This window comes from Lissotriton vulgaris, chromosome 7 (assembly GCF_964263255.1).
Source record: "Lissotriton vulgaris chromosome 7, aLisVul1.2, whole genome shotgun sequence".
Classification (NCBI taxonomy): Eukaryota; Metazoa; Chordata; class Amphibia; order Caudata; family Salamandridae; genus Lissotriton; species Lissotriton vulgaris.
Window position 1 is genome coordinate 34,397,960 of NC_141695.1, and position 19,099 is coordinate 34,417,058.

Here is a 19,099-nt window from a genome sequence, read left to right on the forward strand (position 1 = left end):
GTTCTTTTTCAAGTAGTTTCTTTTCCATTTCTGCATGTGGTTGTTGCGTTTCCAAAACCACCCACCGCATGTCATTGGGAGTATGTCCTTTTTCCAGAAAATGTGTAGTCATTTTGGTATTTGAGTGTTTGCATCTGAAATTGCTGCGGTGTTCCACCATCCTTGTGTTAACCTTCCTAGTGGTCATACCTATGTAGTGTAAATTACAAGCACATGTGATCATGTACACAACCCCTGACGTGTTGCAATTGGAAAAGGACTTCAAATTCCAAATCAGGCCGGTGTTACACGTTACCTGTTTGGTTGCATTGGTCAGATGACACACACTGCAACTGGAACATGGATAGTGTCCCACAGGCAGTGGGTGTAGACGCCTGAGAATTGAAATTGCAGGAATGGTGGAAGAATGTCTGATAAACGACTGGCTATCCAAAAAGGAAGCAGACTTTTTGGACAACAAACATCCAAGAACTCCGTATTTTTATACGATTCCAAAGATCCACAAAAGACTAGTGAATCCACCCGGGAGACAAATTGTCTCTGGGATTGGATCGATCCTAGAGCCATTGTCAAAGTTTGCAGACGCTTTCTTAAGACCGCTAGTACAAAAAACAGAGACATATCTGCAAGATACCAAATCTGTTCTATGCCTCATAAAGGACCTCACTTTTGACCCCACTACACAGGTATTGGTTGGACTCGACGTGGAAAGCCTCTACACGAGCTTGCCCCACAGAGAAACATTACAAATTCTGGAGGATATTCTGTTTGAGAACGAGTGGGAATACAAGACACCAAGACATGTGGTGTTAAAGTGCTGCCGCCTCGCACTGACCGAAAACTTTTTCCTTTTCCAGCAAACTATGTATAGACAGACCCATGGAACTAGCATGGGAAGCACATTCGCGCCGAGCGTGGCTGGACTGTATGTCCACTGGCTGGAGAACAAAAGAATCCTAACTCCAAACAATCCCTTCTCCACAAAGATACAGATGTGGAGACGTTATATTGATGATGTCATCCTCATCTGGAATGGCAATGAGATGGATGCAAACTCTTTTCTGGATTGGCTGAATTTGCAAGACCCCTTTCTAAAATTTACCTCTACAATGAGTAGAGACCAATTGGTCTTTCTTGACTTGAATATCAAAGCGGATAGAGGAAAATTGACAACCACAACACATTTCAAACCAACGTCGAGGAACTGTTTATTAAGCTTTGAAAGCTTTCACCCTCGACAACTCCGGGAAAATCTACCTTTCGGGCAGTTCCTACGCCTAAGGCGGAACTGTTCTGAAAAATGTGACTACGAGATGCAGGCTAAAGAACTGTGCACAAAACTACGCCAGAGGAAATATCCACAAAAAATTGTCTCAAAAGCCAAAAAGAGAGCATCAAATAACAACAGAGATGCACTCTTAGAGTCAAAACCCAGCTAACTACCTGTAGATAACTTTTTTTTTTTAATTTTTTTTATTTATTTATGCAATTTTATATAGCGTGGACTTTACCCGAAGGTGTCAGAGCGCTTCACAATAGGAACAGAAATGATACAAACTGAGAACATTACACGAGCAACAGATTGCAGAGGCATACGTTACGTTACATACGGTAAAGTGATAATTGTGAGCAAACAAGAATACATGAGGTAGTAAAAATTGTGAGAAACCAAAAATACATGAGGTAGACAAGGTAATTGTGACACTTGTGAGCAAACAAAATACATGAGGTAGTAAAAATGTGGGCTACCAAAAATACATGAGGTAGTAAAAAGTGCACAGGAGGAAAAAGTGACAAGTGTGCAGGCTACAAGAGAAAAGAGTATAATTTGCGGTATAATACTGCAATATATGTTAGACACTCAAGCACAAGAACAAACGATTACGTAGGCAAAAGTGGCACTTGTGCAAGTATCAAAGGTAAAAAACATGTGAGAGGAAGCAAACCGTGTGTTACAGGGGCAAAGTGGTGAGTGCAAGTTGCAAGAGGGTACCAAACACAAGTACATGGATAATACTGCAATAAAAGGCAAACACTCTAACCGCAAGAACACACTGGGAAGGCACTTCCATGGACATGAGAAGTAGAAATTATCAGTAGTGGGAGATCTTCCTTCAGATAAAAGAGAGTTACTTTTGGAGGTGTCTCTGGAGGAGGAGAGCTTTGAGGTCCCTTTTAAAGGCCTGGGAGGAGGCGGTGGTCCGGAGCTGAGGCGGGAGTGAGTTCCAGATTCTCACTGCGCTGCCTGAAAAGGATTGGGCCATCGTTCTTTCCTTCTTGAAAGTGGGAGGTTCAAGCAGTAGATTCTCCGCATTGCGTGAAGGTCTAGAACCTCCAGAGAGTTTCAGTTTATTCGCCAGGTAGAGAGGAGAAGAGGAGTGCAGGGCTTTGTGGGTGATACAAGCGGTCTTGTAGATAGCTCTAGCCTCAAAGGGAAGCCAGCGGAGGGTAGATAACATCGGTGTGATGTGATCGCTTCTTTTGGCCCCATAAATGAAACGAGTTGCTGAGTGGAAAACAGACTTAAGTGGGGACAAGTGGGATTTGGGGAGGCCAGTAAGAAGAGAATTGCAGTAGTCGAGTCTGGAGAGGACCAGTGCTTGCACCAGGGTTATAAGGTCCCGCTCCGCGAAGAAGCAACGGATTCCCCAAAGAAGGCGCAGTTGGTATCGAGCTGATTTCGCAATGGAATTGATGTGGGGAATTAGATTGAGTTTTTTGTCTAGTATGACACCAAGGGATTTGGCGCTGTCGACAATGATGGGTTTATTGTTTAGTAGATTCATCTGATCCATCCATGATTGAACCGGGGGAGGAGAGAGTGAGGAGGAGAAGAGGAGGAATTTAGTTTTGGAGGGATTCAGAATCAGTTGATGAGTTGACATCCAGTTTTGAATGGAGTCGAGAATGGAGCTTAGGATGGAGAGATCGTGAGTAGAGGCAATCTTGAGGTAGAGTTGAGTGTCGTCAGCATAAAGATGATAGTGAATCCCGGATTTACTTAGGAGATTTCCCAGTGGTTCTAAATAGAGATTGAACAGTGTGGGAGCAAGTATCGAGCCTTGGGGAACACCTTGACCTACCGCCACAGGAGGTGAAAGACTGTTCGCTATTTTGATCATTTGGGATCTGCCAGAAAGGAAGGATGCAAACCATTTAAGCACAGTGCCCTCCATGCCCATTCTCTGTTGAAGAATATTGAGGAGGGTGTTGTGATTGACAGTGTCAAAGGCTGCGGAAAGGTCAAGGAGAATTAGAAGACAGGACCCCCTGAATCGAGTATCCTCAACGCGTCATCAACCACTTGCAGTAGGGCTGTTTCAGTGCTGCAGTTTTGGATGAAGCCGGACTGACAGTGGTCTAGAAGATCATTGTCCTTGATATGACAGGAGAGTTGTTTTGCTACACATCTTTCTGTGATCTTCGCCAGAAAGGGAAGGTTAGTGATGGGGCAGAAGTTGTTGAGGTCATTCGCATCAGCAGTGGGTTTTTTCAGAAGAGGGGTGACCTGCCCAGTTTTGAAGGAGGCAGGAAGGGAGCCTTGCCAGAGGGAGAGGTTGATCAGAGTGGTCCAATAGGAGAGGGAATGGGTATAGAAGTCAATGGCAATGGCACTGGGGATAGGGTCAAGAGAATGGTTGGATGGCTTCGTTTCCCGTATGCACTTGAGAAGGGCATCTTCAGATATGGGGTCAAAGCTCTGCCAAATGGCTAAGGATTTGCGCTCCTCTGGAGGGGTAGGATGAGCGACCTGATCCATAAGTGATTTCACTTTTTCATCGAAGAAAATAGCAAAATCCGCTGCTCTCTTTGTAGAATCATCCACCTTGGAGGTTGGGGGAGAGCAGTTAGGCGTTTTGATCAGATCGAATAGTTTTTTGGGTCTATTTTTGGCGGAGTCAAGGAGGGTTTTGAAGTGTGTCGCTTTCCCAAGGAAGATGTGCTTGTGGTACTTGGATCTTGCTGAGCGAAGCTTGGCCAAATTGTCGGAGGAGGGCACTTGCCTCCATTGTTTCTCCAGGATCTTAGCTGCTTCCTTTCCTCATAAAGGGATTTGTTGAACCAAGGTGCTGAGGGAGTGGGCCTTAACCTTTTGCTTTTGAGTGGAGCGACTTTATTAATTTCAGCTGCAAGAACTATGAGGCTTTGAGAGGTGAGTTCGTCAACATCTAGGTTCGGGTCGAGCCTTGGAAGAGATAACAAAGCTGATTCACAGAGGGGACCGACATCAATATTTTTAGCATCCCGGAACCATGAGATGGCCCTCTTGGGTTGGCCAAGAGTTATAGAGTGTGAAAGTTGAAGAGAGAATGGGATGAGGAGGTGGTCAGACCAATCTACATGAATTGGGGTAGTGGTAGAAAGCATGCCTGCTTTAGAAATAACAAGGTCCAGGATTGCGCCCTTAGAATGGGTTGATTCAGTGCAGTGTTGGATAAGATCGTTAGTAGAGAGGAAAGTGGCCAGTGAGTTCGCAGAGGAGTCTTGCGGTACTCCCCAGTGGAGATTGAAGTCACCCACGAAGGTCTGATTGTCACTTCGCGAGTATTGGTCGCTGATGAAGTCGGTGAGTTCATCCATAAACGAAGGGCCACTACGAGGTGGGCGGTAAATGACATGGCATCTGAGGGGTGAACGGTGTTGCAATTGAAGCTCAAGAGAAAGGCATTCAAAGGTTTTGGAGGAGCTGTTAGGAGAGGCCTTGAGTTGGAGGGTGTTTCTAAAGATGACTGCAACACCTCTCCCCGTGTTGTCAGTTCTGTCATTCCTAAGTAAAGAGTAGCCTGTGGGTAATAGGAGATCAAATATAGAGTGAGATGTATCTTTGAACCAGGTCTCTGTGAGGAAGAGCATGTCAATATTATGAAGGGTGATGGTATCGGAGATTTCAAGTTTGTGTTTTACTGCAGATCTGCAGTTGTGAAGCATGCAGCGCAGCTCTGTCAAGACTGTTTTGGTGACGGGGGCACTAGGGCTCTGAAGGGTGATCGGGATATTGTACTTATGAGGGGGTGCTCGGGGGGGTTTAGGTGGATGCTTTGTTCTGACAGAGGTGATGATCGGAATGGCGTAGATAGTGGGGTTGCTAGGGTATGCCGGTTTAGGAGGGGTGGCGTTCAAGGGCTTGAGTGAGTTAACAGAGTTTCCCGAGGATAGGTTAAGCTTGGCTGTACTGGGGTGAGGGGGCGAGGTGCATCTCGTGGGAAGTTGGGAGGGAGTAGCGGTGCAAGAAGGGGTGACAATCTTAGAGCATAAAAGTGAAATGGCAGCTGTAAGCTGGGAGATGGAGGTGATAAGAGAGCCTAGCGTGTTTTCCAGTGAGAATGGGGCAGAGCACGGAAGGTTCGGTTGGGGAAGGTTGGGTGGCTCTATTGAAACAAGGGGGGGTGGAGTGGGTGGTGGCAGGCAGGGAGAGGTGGCAGGAAAGGAGGTAATGTTGGGTGTGGGGTTCATAAGTGGGGAAGGGTGGTGGGTGAGAGCGGGAGTTAGTGAAACAGAGGTTAAGGGAGAGTTGTCTATGTTGGTGTTGCAAGAGGGAGAGGAATTAAGGACAAATTTAGGGGGAGAGGTGTGTGGAACACGGCGGTTGGGTAGAATGAGAGGGGAGGCCTGTGTGGCGTCATGAGAATGTAGGAGGTTTGGGAGGAAAAGAGGTGCGGTGGTTGTGGAGGACCTGTCAGCTAGGAGAGGTTGCTGCGAGGGAACGGGCATCAGGCAGAGTGAGGGGTGTTGGGAGAAAGGGGAGTTGAAGAGAGGAAGTGGTTCTGCTGGGCCCGAGGGAGGGAAGTGGAAGGGGTTACCGGGCGGGGAAGGGGAGTAGTACAGCATTACTGGCGGAGTAGGAGGGAGGAGAGAGATGCGGTGGGATTGAGGAGAGGACGGGGTGAATAACGAGGGGAGGAGGGGGTAGGGGGGAGGGATGGAAGGGGTGAGGGGAGCATAAGGTGAGGGGAGCATAAGGAAACTCAGAAAGAAGACCCATCTGCATCACTACCTATACAGTAGCCTCAGAGCAAGTGACAAAGATTGTCAAAAAACATTGGAAAACGTTGAATAGCGGTGGTCTCAACATCACCCAACCAATGTTTAGCCACCGAAAAGGTAAAAACCTGAAAGATTTGGTAGTCCACACACGTCCAAAAAATGTGGAACGTCCAATTCGACGCCTACACCCACTGCCTGTGGGACTCTATCCATGTTCCAGTTGCAGTGTGTGTCATCTGACCAATGCAACCAAACAGGTAACGTGTAACACCGGCCTGATTTGGAATTTGAAGTCCTTTTCCAATTGCAACACGTCAGGGGTTGTGTACATGATCACATGTGCTTGTAATTTACACTACATAGGTATGACCACCAGGAAGGTTAACACAAGGATGGTGGAACACCGCAGCAATTTCAGATGCAAACACTCAAATACCAAAATGACTACACATTTTCTGGAAAAAGGACATACTCCCAATGACATGCGGTGGGTGGTTTTGGAAACGCAACAACCACATGCAGAAATGGAAAAGAAACTACTTGAAAAAGAACAACGCTGGGTGTTCAGACTCCGCTCTCACATAGTGGGACTAAATGATGACATTCCATGGGGGCAATTCACCTGACAGGAATGAGCCCTTCCCAGAATTGAAGTGTATCTGTAATGAGATAAACTGAACAAAAACAACCACAGGTATATGTTATAGAATAACTGTGGCTAACTTGATTGATATGACCGGTACATTTAAACCTGAGAATATACCATCACCAACCCAATTGTATCTGTATGTACTGAGGGTATCTTTGTTGACTTTTGAGTAACCAATACTCTACCCTCGAGAGTAATATAAACGGACTACCAATAACTTGAAGGGCAGGTTGAAAAACAATTTTGGATCTACGAAATAGCCTTTTCAAAAAACTTTTTCAAAAAACTCTTTGAAATTTGACTATACGTCTGATAATATAGAATAAGTAATTATATATACTCCAAATTATTTCTAGGACGAAATCACTGCCTATTTATGCCTTTTCTGTCCTTTTGAAATTACGAAAAAGCAATCTTTACTCCCAAGATGGCCGCCACCCGCGATCGCAGAGGACGATCCATACGCACCAGCTCTCCAATGAGCGTGGGCACGTATGCGGAAGCAACCGGGATCGGGAGCTTCCTTATAAACACAACTAAAACCCTCGGTCGAGTAATATCCGGACCGGAGGGAAACAAGTAGGTGCCTATAAGAGGGAGGTATCCAGTGCACAAGTAAGTAAATATCTGACGAACGAAGGGTGTTAACCCTGCAATTTAACGGGTCATTTTACCATCGCCAGTTCAAACCGACCCTGTGGTCTTCTATTTACGATATCCAATCTCTCCTATTTCCATTAGATCTGCTGGGATACTGAACCCCTCCGAATCCATGGGGCCCAGTTAGGTCTCATGACATGTATGTAAAAACAAGTATGAGTGTGTGTGATAGATGAATGTTTGGGTGTGTCACCGATAGGTGTTTGTTTTTTCATCACGTTTTCGATGCATGAGATCAGACACGTTTTGTGCATGGAAACAACCACGGTCAAAACGTCCGTTAAGGACCACGGGAAATGTAATTACGTTTTCCTTAATAATTCCACTTTGTGATCTATGTGTGATAAGATTTGGGGTAATCCACCCCGTGACCTCTCAAGTTGTCTTTTATTTTACAGGAACCACGTGTTTGGATTAAATACGTAGGTATCATTGCATGCACTTATTATAGTTTGCTGCAAGTTCACTTTAATTTTATTATTATTCCAAAATAACTCATTGGAGAGCTAAGGAGTGGCGAACACAGGGCTGGTCCCTGTGTAGTCCCGAAGAAGTGCTTGGGGTATGCACGAAACATGTCGACGATAGGAGTTGATAGGTACACCTTGACACATTACGTTTAGGGCGCCCTATCTATCCACCCCGTTTTTAATATTACCACCTAGAGGCAAGAATAAAGTTTATTGTCAACCTACTGGGCAGGTATTTTTTAAGATACATCACATAGTCCACTCCTCAAATACACATGCACCACACATAGTCTTCTAAAAAGTGCTCCTACGTAACTGTCGCAAGTCGCAGCACGCCCCAGCCCGTAGAGGACTGGGATGGCCCCAATGATGAAGCATGTCACCATGGGGCAACCCTGGTGAGTGAGGGGACACCTAAAAAAGGAGCAATTTCTCCTTTTTTGTACACAATAACATTTTTCCTCGATCGACCCCATTGTGTGTTGGTTGTGATTTATGGTAACTAGCAAGGCTCTTAGGAATCTGGTAACAGAGACCATTTGTTTAACACAAGTATTTGTAAAACAGCATCTAGCAAACCAATGCATAGTCCATTGATTTCCAAATTAGATACTCTTTTTCAATGTAAATTCTGAAATGAGGGCATATCACTTTTTTTCTGTTTCTACATATCTGAATTCACTAATAGAGTTAATATGTCAGTATCAGAATATCTTTTGTTTGACATTTTTGTCATAAAAGCAGTAGTAATATATACATACACAGCTGCATTAAAAAGAATTGGCCTAGAACGATAACATACAGTTATTAATGCCAGTATATCGCGGCATACCAAAGAAAGATCGTATAAAAGAGTTATAAACCACCCAGAACATAATTCCTCAAAGAGCCCTTGCTCTGAGTACCCACATCTATCCCAAAAGGTTAGCAACAGCACATACAATAGTTAGACTGCTACCTGTTCTAAGGGCTCTGAGCTAGTTCCTGCCCCCATCTACCTGCACATCGCTTTGATATATCTACGTTGTGGCAAATAATGCATGACCCGTCGATTCAGGAAAGTTTTACATGTGTGACACAACACATCATACCTTTGGGCCCATAAATTAGTAAAGGTTTTAAAAGGCAGTGTGCCAACCCTAATTTGGAAATACTATTTAATATCTAAGGGGTCGGTGATGGTATCTCAGTAGGGGTCCAGAGAGATTCTCCACAGGAAGCGCCCCGTCTGTGAGCAGCCAGAAGTATTCCTTTAGTGCCAGAGATGGTTTGGAAAGTGGGTTGTCCTAAAATTCTCTAAGACCTATAGCTGTTAAACCCTCTGGACTTGTCTCAGCCAATCGATTTTATGAAATCTATCGGCCTCGATCACATTCCTTGGGGCCACAGCATACTAGGCGAGTTCTGGTTATAGCCAGATCCTCCTACAATATAGCAGAGGTCATAGTCTGGCTCCGTCTGCCAAAGTGTGCCTACCCACATCCAGCAACAGGGGCTTCAGTGGGGTACGCTGTGGGAGCTGGACCATGGGGCATATTTTCAAGCTCCTATCGCCACGGGAACGTCACTTTCAGTGACGTTGTGATGGCAATGGGAGCCTTGCCTTATTTACAAGGCAGCCTTAAGCCACCTAAAGTGGCTTAACACTGCCTTGTAAATAAGGCCCTCTTTCACGTAACACTTAGCGTGAAAGGGGAGCTTGAGACAAAGGGATTTGGTGTATAAGAGAGGGGCTGTGACCCCATGAAAATGTTTTTCTGATCCTAATCTGAGGGGGGCCTGCTGCTGCTGGGCGCCAGGAGGAACGCCACTGGAGACTGCCTCCCTGCCTGGAGGGCCCTGTGAGCTGGCCCCTGGGCCCAGCCTTTGCCCCCCTACCTTCTACCAGACTTTCCTGGACTTTGCCTCTAAAAGCGCCTTGGGAGCGCTATATCCTGAGTGCTGGGAGCGCTTTATTTTCCCTCATCGGGGGAGCTCTTCTACTCTTAACTGCAGCACGGAACTGCAATCGCCCTGCAGAGGGAGTCTCCTTCATGGATCAAGCGGGTGCCTACCCCGTATCTTTGCCTTGGTAATAACCTAGCGGGTGCCCACCCCGCCAGGGATCGTGCGCATGGAACGGGAGCCTACCCCGTGTACTGCCGCTGTTAGTTGCCCAATTCCGAGCGGGTGCCCACACCGCTCATTTTGTTCTACTGAGGGTGCCTTCCCCTCGTTTTGCTGTGGAAAACTTCACCGCCGCTAGCCCGGGGGCTCGAGGTGAGGGCTGCGCTGTTATTGGCCTAGGCATCCCGGAGCCGGAGGCTCGACGCCCCGGGCCGTGCTCCTATTGGCTGCCCCAGGAGAAGTAAACAGGGAGGACGGGAACCCACCCCGCCTCCACCCGATGTGACAAGAGGAAGCAGGCGCCTCTCCCCAGAGGCTCCCAAGAGCAAAGAGAAGCCCTGGAGTGCCGCTGAAAAGTACGGAGGGAGAGCCCCGAGGAGCGGGAGCTCTCCTGCAGACCAGACAAAGAGGAGTCCCCCGCAAGAGACCGGTGAGTGGATCCAGATGCCGGTACTGTGTTTAGAGCCCACGAGGCTCCCGGGGTCATTTTGAAGGTTCCGAGCCTAAAAGGCATTTCTGGAGGTAGAGCAGCACTGGCTGGCAGCGGGCCGCTCCCACAGTGGTGGCAGCATTTTTTTTCTTAAGGCCCACGAGGCTCCAATGTTATATTCGGGGGCATTTTGTAATTTAGAGCCACGTTGTTTTGGGGGCACTGTTGTTTCTTAAAGCCCAGAGGAGAACCAGGGTGCATGCCAGTGCCCATGCACAGTTCCCCAGCTGCCCAGCACTTAGTGGGCAGCTGCATCATTTAGGCCCTAAAAACCCTTGCACAGCCTTGACATTTTGGACAAAGGGCGTTTGAGCCCCTGAGAGGTTAAGTTGGTCTGGGGGTCAGTGTCTAATGTAGGTCTACGCAAGGTGATGGTATTTGTGTTCATGTTGGTAATGACCTGATGCCTAATGTGATTTATGCGTAATGTGCAATGCCTTTATGCTTGTGATACCTCTAACGATGTTTATATGCTTAGGAGGTTGTGTTGCCTAGTATAATTTATGCTAGTGAGCAATGTTCCCTGTGTGATATAGGCCTAAGGTGGTAAGGATTGCGTAGTGTGTACCTACCTTTTACCAGTGGTTACTGGTTGTGTTCTACAAGTGTTATTTGGTGCTACAATTATCCTATGTTCTAAGTGCTATTTCTACTAAGTGCTAATTCTGACAGTGGCCCACGTTGTCCTGTCATGTGTATGTAATCCCCTGTAAATACTGCCCAGTCCCAGTTGGCACAGTGTAATTATGTGATTATGATCTAATATGTTTATGATAATACAAAGGCTATTTTTATATATAACCTTGTGTAGAGTTCATTTTTGTGGTGTGCCTAGTGTGTTGCTGCAGTGTGTGTGTGTTGCGCAAATGCTTTACACATTGCCTCAGAGATAAGCCTGACTGCTCGTGCCAAGCTACCAAGGGGGTGAGCAGGGGTTATCTTGGCGTGTGACTCCCTTGCCCTGACTAGAGTGATGGGTTCTGACTGGCTTTGGCGCAAGCCTTAGCCAACCATAAATCCCATTTCTAACAGACAATGTCATCAGGAAATAGTCAAAGTAAGGTAGGGGCCAGAACACAGCCCTGGCAAACTACTTTGTTAATGGTGAAGTGGTCAGTCACTTGGCCCTACACACCCCGGGGTACCTGGTTTTGCCTGACCTCATGCAGACGTATGAGTATATTTAAAAGACTCCTAGGGATACCAATGTCACCAAACACCTGCCATAGCTTCCTGCATGGAACCAAATCAAATGCAAAAGCAGATTTGAGATTGACGAAGGCAACATACAAGCGGCCTCGCCTCTTCCAATAAAGGCGGAGGAAGCAAAAGACAGGATCTATGCTAGCTATTTTTTCCTTAAAACTAGCCTGAAAAGTGTATATAATAACCTTTTCTGTAATTTACTCCTGTATGTTATTTAGGACCAGTTGGGGAAAAATGTATTTAATTAATTGAGTTAATAGTTTAGCCTCGCTAATGAATTCTTATACTGAAGACCTACCACATCAAATGTCCAAGTACTTTACAGCACAATGTGTTTCATATGGAGCTGCCTGTTATTTGATGCAGGAAGCCATATATCCAATTCCAGCCTGTATTCTCATATTAAGCAAGAATGGGGAGAATCATGTGTAACAAAAATACCAGTGCCATACTAGGAGCTTTTCTACATGCCATTCACATGCAGGTGGCAAACGTCAGTTTGGGATCCGGGAAAGGGCACTTCAGGGCAGGAAAATGCTGGGGGCAATGTCTGTTCACCTACAGTGTATCAAGGTAACTTGCAGGGGCTAGGCTGCACCTCTGTTTGTTGTCACTTACCATAGGTTCACGGGATGTAGATTTGAACCTTTGCATCTGCTAAAACCTGGTTCCATGTTCAGCCGGCTACCTGATGTTGCCCAGAGCAGTACTATTCTGGAAAATTCCTACTGAGGGCCTCTGAAGACAACTTACCATTGGGAGCAGTGGGCAGCAGACACCACCCACTCGCTGTTAATCAAGGACCCTCCACAGTAATGGTAGCCAATGTTCAGAGACGCCTGGTATGTAAGATGGCAAGGGTATCCACCGATGATTTTGTCATCATCTTCGAAACTGTGGGCAACTGGAAACAAAATCAGACACTATTTAGCATTGGTGAAACACAACATTGAATGAAATCACATTGATGCTATATACTGCACGATTACCAATGTTTGTCAACAGCACATTCACTTCTGCAGTACTTACTTGGGGTTGTCCTCATTGCCTTTAAAGTGCTTCTCAAAACTTTGAACGTTCACAATATTTCATTATTTATGTTTCCTTCTTCTGCATGACCAATAACGCAGCATTTTGTGCTTTGTTATGCAGATTTGTGGAATGCGCTATTGCCCGGAAGGGCATCCTGGCGCTGGTGGATGTAAGGTGTCTTCTGCAGAGATCTGAGTGTAACTAGTGGGGGGTAGAAAATTCTGCTCCACTTGCAGAATTTGCACAGTTTTGCCTGCTCCACACTACGTGAGTATCGCAGAGTTCTTGCAAAACACCTCCAAGTGACACATGGTTGGAGTTTGTTCTCGCCTGCGTCTCATCAAAGTTAAGTTGGCAAGCAAAAATTTGCATCCCCATATCACAGTTTTCAAGAGCTAGAATGTCACCTAGCGAGATTTTCTCAGCATGTGCGGTCATGGCAGGTCACGGCTTTTCGCGTTGAGGAAGAATATCTACTCGAGCAGCAGAAAGAAGCAGTGCCTTCTGGTACCGTTTGTGCTGGTTTTACAGCACGGAACAAGCTCCTGTGCTACAAATCTGTGCGACCAGTGTCATGTGCTGATTTCCATCAACTCTTGGAACCCAACTAAATTGCATGGAGTTTTTATATAACTGTGCAGAATTTTGTAAAGTAAAACTCTGCCATCCCCTAGCTATAACTTGCTTACAAAAAAAGCATGCTCATGTTGACAAAAAAAGCAAGGTTCAGCTGTTTAACTCCAAAGTAGAGATCACTGACATCAAACTAAAGGCATACCTGTATTATTAAGTATCACTTTACAGCCTTGATATGGCAGGTCCTTCCTTCGCTTTTTTATCTAAAGCTCATAGAACCACCATCTGCAGACAATGAATTCCTGTTCAAACTATCATCACTTCCTGTTCATTAAGCTTTTCCAGGTACTTCAGAATGCTTTATTGCAAGCATACTTGAATTGAGAGGGCCTAAGGTTCTTCCACTCCTAAATCTCAACAGTGGCGCCTTTAGGACAGTCTTATATTTATAGTTTGCAGTTTGCCCTTTAAACAAATTTCCAATCAGATCCCAGGACATCTCTGTGGGACCTCTCCCCCTAGTATACATTATATTGCGTAGACGCTCTATTAAATGTTGTATTTCATGTTTCCTTCAAACCTAAGTCTTTGTCAGTGTCTTGAGGATATATAATGTAACCCCAGAGATGGATAGCAGTGTTCCACCAAAGACATTTAAGCATAGGTTTAGCTATTAATAGGGTGAAGTATATTAGAGAAGTGTTCCCCTAACATGATGTACTCTATGCTTACCTACATCTGTGTGATACTACATTCTAATATTGGTAACAAAGTCAGATTGTTCCCTGCATTTGTAGGTAAACAACCTTATTTCTTTAGTGGTGGGCTCTTAGCCAGTATGCAGCATATGCAATAGGTGCACTGTGATGTATGCCGAGTGTGAGCTTATTGATCTTAGACTCTTGTGCAGGAAAATGAGTGTATACAGTCAAGAGAGACATTCTCCAAGTCCAAGTCTGAGGGGGATAGTTTCGAAAGATCTGAGTCAGGTGGGCTTCATAAAAAAAAAAAATGGGAAAGAAATCACAAGAGTACTATTTTATTCAGACCTGGTAAAACTGGCCATTGATAAAGCAGCCAGTGAGATACTTCAGGAAGGTATACGTTTGGTCCCAGAGAGTGAACTAAAGGGAAACTCCCAAATAGGAAGTAGTTTCTTAAATTGTCATGCTGGCCTAGGTAGGAGATAGGTAAGGCTACTGAGGGATAATAAAGAAGAGGGTAGTGTCCTGAACACTGCCTAAACGCTCTGTTCTGCAGTGTCCTGAGGCGGAAAGCCGGGTCCTGCTTTTCAAAATCTATCTGCTTTTCCTATCCTAAGCTATCCCTGCTCCCTGGTCACTGACCTCGAGGTAGGACTATTAGCGTCGGCCATATTAGATGAGGAGAAGGCTGGGGGACTAAGAAGCAAGCGCTTAGCCACGCCCACCCTCCCGCCCTCGTGGGCATAAATGAATCGATTCCTTTATTCTCCTCACTGATTGAGAGTGAGTGAGTACTACGATTTGTGCGCGAAAGCGTTTGTTCATTTTTAACAAATTTTAAAAATACTTGTTGCATTATTTTTAACCTGCGTGTTTTGCACTGTGATTATTGCTACTTTGCACAGCACCTACCCTCTGCCTAAACGCTCTGTTCTGCAGTGTCCTGAGGCGGAAAGCCGGGTCCTGCTTTTCAAAATCTATCTGCTTTTCCTATCCTAAGCTATCCCTGCTCCCTGGTCACTGACCTCGAGGTAGGACTATTAGCGGCGGCCATATTAGATGAGGAGAAGGCTGGGGGACTAAGAAGCAAGCGCTTAGCCACGCCCACCCTCCCGCCCTCGTGGGCATAAAATGGAACCCTCATACAGGCAGCGCAGCGGACGGGCGCAGCGGGGGCGCCGAAGGCGCGCCAAAGGCAAGCCCGTCTGCGCCCGTCCGCGACCGGCCGGGACCAGGGGCCAGGTCCCTTGGCTCAGCGCCGTGGTATTCCAGGGAAAACCTAATTGCGCTTAATAGCACTACCTACTCCATTAGCCAACATACACAGCAGATTCTGAGGCGGGAGAACATACTGAAACCCGCAGCTGAAACAGCCAGAAAAAAACTCGATCGGAGAAGGAGAGCAACGGTAACGTCATTGAGCGTCAGCTTGCTGAACACTCGTTCGCTCCAAAAACACCATCTAGAGGTATTCTCCCTGCTCCAGGAGAGGAATATAGATATTCTAGGAGTTACGGAGACATGGTTGGATGACTCTTCCGCACCCGACCTAGTGGCCGCCCTCCCACACAACTTTGGTGCTATCTCTCATAACAGAAAAGATGGCAGAAAAGGGGGAGGAGTAGCGCTGCTATACAAAAATGCCTTTAAAGCAGAAACTATATGCGCTGAATGCATTGAGGGAGCAGACATCCTAGGCGTTAAGTTCTGCTCTCCCACAAATTGCCTCACGATAATCATCGTATATCGCCCGCCCAAAACCCCCCCAACATTTTTAGAACCTTTCTTGGGTCTGGTCCACGACCTCCGTACAAGATATGAGGGTCTCGTGGTAATGGGCGATTTTAACCTCCACTGGGAGGAGCCCATTAGAGACATTACGTCTAAACAGCTTGAAGACGCAATGACCGCACTAGAATTAACCCAGATTGTGACAGGCCCAACACACATGAAGGGCCATACCTTGGACCTGATATGGACTTCTGTTCCTGCCCTGCGCCCAGTCATTTCATCGCCCTGCATTTGGTCAGTCCATTACCTCTTACAGGGTAGCTTAGCTTTTCCGAAACAAGAAAGCATCTCAGCCGACAATTGGCGGGTAGTGAGAAGATGGAACTCCATTAATCCGGATACTTTGCTATCTACTTTACTGCAACCCTCCCACCTAAACAGACTACCTGAAGATGACCTAGAGAAGGCCAGTCAAAAGCTATTGTAAAAACTAGAATCTGCAATTGAGGTGGTAGCCCCAGCTCGTAAGATAAAAATCAGGGAAAAAGGCAAAGGCGCCCCTTGGCTCAATGACAATTTGAGACTCCTAAAACGGGCCCTGCGGCAGTGCGAGAGAGCCTGGCGAAAGGGGTATGATCTTAACTGCCAGACTCTATATAAGGAAAAGCTCGCCTTGTATAAACAAGCCATCAGAACTAGAAAAAGTGAGTTCTACGAGAGCAGAATTGCCACAGCACCTAACCCCCAGAAGGAAATTTTCCAAGTACTTACTGAACTGAGGAAAAAGAAGGAACAACCGCCTTCTTTTACGCAAGAGGACTGCCATAAATTTTAATCCTTCTTTACCTCAAAGATATCCAACCTTCTGATAGAAATCGAAAGCACCCCTAGATTCGACTGCCCGGAAACTCCGCTAACTCTCCCGCCCACAATCACAGAGCCTTTAACCTCCCTACCCCTACTTACCAAGGACTCCCTGACAAAAGTGATGAACCAAGTTAAATCAGGTTCCCCGGTAGACCCTTGCCCCCCGCAGATATTTAAACAAGCATGGCCAGGCCTGGAGGAGGATATTTTATCGCTCCTAAATAGCTCCCTAACCTCGGGACTAGTCCCCTCTATTCTTAAAGAAGCGAGACTGATCCCCCTGCTAAAAAAGGCTGGTGCCGACACCAAGATTCTAAAGAATTACAGGCCCATATCTCAACTGCCTTTTTTAGCAAAAATACTAGAACATCATGTGCTGTCCGCCCTCTCGCACCACCTCGAGAGTAACGCACTACTCGAACCCAACCAAGCTGGGTTTAGAGCCCACAACAGCACGGAACTAGTCATGTTATCAGTTCTAGATGACCTACGTCTCAAAACAGATAATAAAGATCCCTGTGCCCTGGTGCTACTCGACCTCTCCGCGGCATTCGATACGGTCAATCATGACCTTCTTTTGTCGCGGTTGGGGGAGTTTGGCATCAAGGGCACGGCTCACGCCTGGCTGACCTCGTTCCTCGGTGGACGGGTTCAGAAAGTACAACTGGATGACATGGTGTCAGAGGCTGCTAAAATCACATGCGGCGTCCCGCAGGGCTCCGCCTTGTCCCCCTTGATGTTTAACACGTATCTGCAGCCCCTCATTTCATCTCTGAATCAGATGGACTGTAACATATATAATTATGCCGACGACACCCAGATCATCATTCAGATAGGCGATTCCCCTATGGCTGATCAAAAATTGAAGAATATTCTAAAATTTACCGTCAACTGGATGACGGCAAATTTCTTAAAGATCAACCCGGACAAGACGGAGGTTCTTCCTATCACAACTTCATCTAGCCCCTGGTGCAACCTCCTTTGGCCATCCGAATTAGGTAACCCCCCAATACCGGCAACAGCAGTAAAAAGCCTGGGCATAATCATCGACACAAATCTCACTATGTCAGCCCAGGTCTCGGCGGTGGTGGGCACCTGTGTAGGCCTCCTGAAACAACTGCGCAAGCTAGCTCCCATCCTAAAGGCAGACACTCTCAGACGAGCAGTGTCAGCCTTAATTCTGGCCCGACTGGATTATGGCAATGCCATGTATTTCGGCATTCCGAAAAAACTCACCAAGAGACTCCAGATCGTCATGAATGACGTGGCCAGACTTATATATAATAAACCAAGAAGGACAGCGGCCACCCCCCTCCTCGGGGAGCTACACTGGCTGCCAGTGAATCAACGAGCCAAGTTCAAGGGCCTATGCATTACGCAGAAAGCCTTATATGGGCAAGCCCCGAAATACATCAAAAAACGCCTTGTCCCATATGCCCCTAACAGGATCCTACGCTCAGCCAACGCCGCCCTATTGATCTGCCCTAGGATCAAATGATCCACCATCGGTGGTCGGACATTTTCCCACACAATGCCCAAAGCCTGGAACCAACTGCCTGAAAATCTGCGCAAAGAAACCAGACTCCTGCCTTTCAGGAAAAAGCTAAAAACCGTGCTCTTTCAAGGGGCATGGGGTAACATCTAGTCGTTTTTCTTCCTGCCAGTACTCACTCGCCTGCTAAGCGCTTAGAGACCCCGGGGTGATAAGGCACTCTACAAGTCTAAAATACAAATACAAATACAAATAAACAACTCAGTAAATGATCTCTCCTGGAGCAACTGGAGCCAAAGAAGCAGTCCCGCAGGCCCCTCCCCAAAGTATAAGGAGGTAATGGATGAAGAGGGCGGCTTAAGTGAGAAGGTGGAATAGGAAGGGGGGGTGTTGCATGGCCTAAATCTCTTATCTTGGAACATTAATGGATTAGGAAATTAGTTAAAAGAAGAACAAATAAAGGAATCAATAAACAATGTGGAAATTGCTTGTTTGCAAGAGACCTGGCTGTGCGACGAAATCCCAATCTTCGACGGTTACCTGCAAATAAATCGCCCAGCAAAGAAGAATAGATTTGGATGCCCGACCGGGGGGATTATGACCCTACTTTATACAAAAGTAACAAGAAATGTAATTGGGCTAAATGTGAAGTTTAAATGGGTATTGGCGTGTAGAGTAACCCTGCTGACCCAGGATAAGAAATATGAAAATGTTGTTATAACTGTATACATGCATTGGGTTAATGTTGCAGAGTATGAAATTGAGATGGGGAATTTTAAAGAGGATATAGACTCTCTATGGGAAAAATATAATGCAGATGTGTATCTCATTATGGTGGGATTTTAATCATAAGTTGATCCAAAGGAGGTTGACCGTTGGCACAAGGAACTTTTGGATGCTTACGGAATAAACCAAGCCAAGTTTCCAGTTTGTGAAATCCCAAGACAGGACAGAGATCTGGTAAATTTCCTAGGGACAAAAGGTCTCCTCTGCCTAAATGGCAGATTTAAAGTAGATTGCCCCACTAAGAAATCGTTTAAAAAAGGCTTAAAAAACTGCCCAATTGGTTAAGTTTTTTATATTCGCCTGGAACTTTTCTTTAGTGCGAGAATTTAGGATACCCCAAAGCGA